This window comes from Limulus polyphemus, unplaced genomic scaffold (assembly GCF_000517525.1).
Source record: "Limulus polyphemus unplaced genomic scaffold, Limulus_polyphemus-2.1.2 Scaffold1585, whole genome shotgun sequence".
In the NCBI taxonomy this organism is placed as follows: domain Eukaryota; kingdom Metazoa; phylum Arthropoda; class Merostomata; order Xiphosura; family Limulidae; genus Limulus; species Limulus polyphemus.
Genome location: NW_013667195.1, coordinates 174,343 through 178,871, shown reverse-complemented (window position 1 = coordinate 178,871; position 4,529 = coordinate 174,343).

Sequence of the window (4,529 nt, the reverse complement as noted above, 5' to 3'; positions counted from 1 at the left end):
ACATTAAAAGATGATCTATTGTCTTTTACACAAGGAGGATACATTGACCATCGACTTAATCAGCCCCAGACAATGGCAAGCCTCTTCCAGAGCCCACAGCTAAACCCTAATGCAGACATCTTCAGTCCTATTAGAAGTCAGTATGAATGTCAGTAATAGAAGTGATTCAGTAAGAAGGAAGCCACAGGAATACGATGGGAAAGCACTGTGGGAAGCATATAGAGCACAATTTGAGCTACTGGCAGAGATGAACGGGAGGACAGAGGAGCAGACAGCAGTATATCTGGCAACGAGCTTGAAGGGACAACCACTGGAAATACTTGGACAGTTGTCATCAGACGACAGGCACAAGTATAGAACACTGGTGTCGGCTCTAGAACTCAGGTACGGAACCCAAAATCAGTCAGATATCTACAGGGCTAGGTTTAGGACGAGAGTCCGTGCTAAAGGGGAGAGCCTGCAAGAGCTGGCACAGGACTTGGAAAGCATGGCACACAAGGCCTACCCAACTGCACCACCCAATCTCCTCAAGTTGTTGCTGAGGGATCAGTTCGTAGATACCTTGGACAGTCCACAACTTAAGATACAAGTGAAGCAAGCACACCCTCTACCATGCAGGATCCAATGGACAGAGTTCTCGAATTTGAATCCTACGTTAAGTCCAGCACAGATGTACCAAGGTTGGTACAGTCATCTCGATTCAAGGCCAAAAAGGTCAGCTTTCACAGAGGTTTGGGGGACTTTGCTGGCACTGTAACAAACCTGGGCACAAGAGAGCTCAATGTTGGCAACTTCAACACAGGGGAGATGCCACAGCAGGACAGGCTAGTATCCAGAAAGGTTGTTGGAACTGTGGAAAGCACGGACATCTGAGGAGCCAGTGTAAGAAAAATGCCACCAACAAGTCGGCCTCAAGGAGACCAGTAGTGGTTGGTGTTGAGCAACGCCCACCAACCCCATCATGAAAGTCACAACAGCTAGGTGAAAAATGCCAAGCACACACAGTGTCTATGTGACAGGAAAGATGGATGGCCAAAGGTGCAACTTTGTCATAGACTCTGCATCTCAGCAAACCCTTGTGAGCATCAAGGTGTTAGATCACGAAGGTGTACCAGAAGCCATACAGAAGCTTTATGGTGTGACAGGACATTCTACAAGATTGTGGGGACCAGTGTGGGTAACTATTGAGCTCATGGGCATAAAGGACAGACAGAAAGTATACTTGGCTGACATGGAAGACAAATGCATATTGGGATTGGACTATCTACTACCGAGGAAGTTTGTAATTGATTTTGATAAAATGACGTTTGGGAACAACAAAGGCCAAGTTCTGGTAATTGTTAAAAGAGAGTTTGAACTAATTAGGTGCCATCAAGGTGAAGTCATTTTCTTTGTTCATAGATGTCCACCCACAATTGATTCATGAGCCAACTTCATCACTTGGGTCCGGTATTCTGTTGGTACAATGATCTGTTTAACTTCCCCAGTATAACTGCCTTGATATATTCAGTGTAGAACTCCCTTCCGGTCCTCTATTCCATAAGTATCTTTCCCCTTTGTTCCCCCTTTAAACTAATTCCGAAACTGTAATAGACTTTATTAAGATTCAATTGCATATTGAGAAAATCAGCTAACACGATAAATAAACGAATACAACTATCGATCGTCAGCCTTAGACTAGTAGTAATTGTACACATAGGGGTTGAAATTTGGACGGTGGCTATAACGCATTCTACCTGCACAAATCTATCAGTTTCCTATTAAATACAACCATTTAAACTAATTTCGAAACTGTAATAATCTTTACAATGAGTTAATTGTGTCTGGAGAAGTCCAGCTAACACGATAAATAAATCAATACAATTATCAATCGTCAGTCTTAGACTAGTAGTTATATATATATATATATAGGATAGAATTTGGAAGGTGGATAGAACACATTCTACCTGTACAATTTGGCCTTTACTTTTAAATCCCCATATTTGAATACTTTAAATAAAAACTCCTTTTAATATTACTGAACTGGTGTTTCATAAGTGTACGCTTAGTTGGATATACTGTAGTGTAAACTTAAATTATTTGCTGTACATTCTTGTAACATCCTGTACATTGGATTAGTTTAAATTGAATATATTTTTTGAAATATTCAATATTGTTAACAATGGACTGTTTCAAATTTAACAAAAATGTCTCAAGTAACATGCCATCTTTCTAAAGATATGTACCCTCTAGAATTGTCAACAGCTGACCAAAAATGTAGTTTAAGACTGACATCAAAGAAATTTTTGTGGAAAGGTTAGTATAGCATTTTTATACCTTGAACATTTTGTTCTTATTAGATAGGTAACTTTCTGGGTTTCAAATACATGTTGAATTTATTATAACATGGTCTTGGGATATTTAATGAATTACCAATAGGATGTTTCTTTTTTTTATTGCCCCCAGTGGCACAGCGGTATGTCTGCGAACTTACAACGCTAGAAACCGGGTTTCTATACCCGTGGTGGGCAGAGCACAGATAGCCCATTGTGTAGCTTTGTGCTTAATTACAAACAAACAAACTTTTTTGTTAATAGGTGGTCCAATGGCCGAATGGTGTGATTTATAAATATATACAATAGTGGAGAGTTATATAAATACTTTAGCAACTTCGTGGTAATTTGTAATGATTTTACAGATAGCCGACTTTATATGAAAGCCCAACCAAATATGTTGGAGGATGCCATTCTTTAACTCATCTAGGATAGAAGAAGACAGTAGCATAGATTACAGAGAGGTTCTATTGGATAGGAACTGTTGAAGATATGAAACATCTGGTAAATGTTACTTGACGTAAATAAATTGTATTCAGACTGGAAACTTTTCCAAAATAGCTTTCAACCACCCTAACATATATTTACACATTTAACATTTTATTCATGATAAGTTTAAAAGTTTCATTGTTTATACAAAATAATGCTTTTTAAAATTGCTTAAAAGACAAAATTATGCAATCAGTACTTGTCATGTATGATTTTTATAATCTGTTTCAACAGGTGATAACAATAAAAATTAATTTGCTTGATTTATTACCCTATCACATTAATGGCTGAACCAAAAAATTTCATTTACATTAAACACTGTAACAAGTGCCAGAAGTTTGAAATGTTGAAGATTGTTGCACCAGTCCTTCATCTTATCAAAGTAACTGGACCGTAGAATTTTTTTGGTATTGACTTAATAGCCATTACCATAGCAATGACCATTACCAATCACTAGTAAAAGTCATTGCTACATTTTAACCTGTACAGATTACTTCAGCAAATGGGTTATTGCTGTCCCATCATTTGATAAGACAACATCTGAAATTGTTAGTCATCTGGTGGATATATTACATAAGTTAGTCAGTTTGTGTATTGTTTGAAATATAACATAATTTTAAATAAAATAATAAAACGAAAATCAACGTTTTTTTTTTTTTACTTGCACAATCATTTATTTGTAAAGATTAAAAAATTAAAAATATACAAGTTAAAAGAAACTTAAGACTCTACATGTTTGGGTGGAAATAATTCCACCATCTTCAGGAGAATCCATTAAGAAGAACACATAACACTGTTTATAAACCTAAGGTACGTGTATGATTAGCATATTTGTACAATTTAACCATTTATAACAATAATTTCCAAAAATTTATTTTGGTGGCTCCTGGCCTAATCTCTATTTAAATTCATTTTGTTTTTAGCAATTTATAAAGATTCTCTTATATTTAATTCATCTTTTCCGTTAACTGTTTAAGAATTTTTACATTATCCCAATCAATAATATGTTTCAAATTCGCCACATGTTCTGCCAAAGCCGGTTCACCCGTTTTTAATTTATCCATAGAATTTTGATCTTCCTTTACTCTAAATTTTAGGTTCCTAAGGGGTTGTTACGTCTCCGTTTGTTAATTGATTTTCCGTAACTTCGTTCCGACGAAACTTAAGCGACACAAGTCCTTTCTTAATAAAACTGGTTTATTCTTTCCGAATATAACTTTACCGATACACTCAAATTCAACAATCGCGCTAAACAAACGCTGTAACGTCTCTCGTGCTCTCTGACTGCAGTTCAATTACTCACTATCCACCTACCTAGACACGTTACATTCCCCTCTTTTATATACCCGCCTACCCTATATCTAGTAAGAACTAGAGCATTCGCCAAAGTACATGATAGTTCTAGAAACGTTGCGTCACTGTAGTCATGTGACTCGCTGACGTAACACTGCCCCTCCTTAATATTGTTCGTCCCGAACAATAACCACATATAATAAACCAATAACAATTAACAATAACTTAATTAACTGTACAGAATTACAAACACAAAATTACAATTCGACAAAGTCTCTTAATTTTACGGGACGTATCTTCTTCCGTATTGGTCTCCGTCTTGTTGGCTTCTGCTTCATGTGGGGTTCATCCGCTTCATCAGTAAATGTCCTATCATCGGTAACAGTCACATCTGTGGTAGTAACTTCACCAAGAGCTTCACCGTTTCCTTCCTCA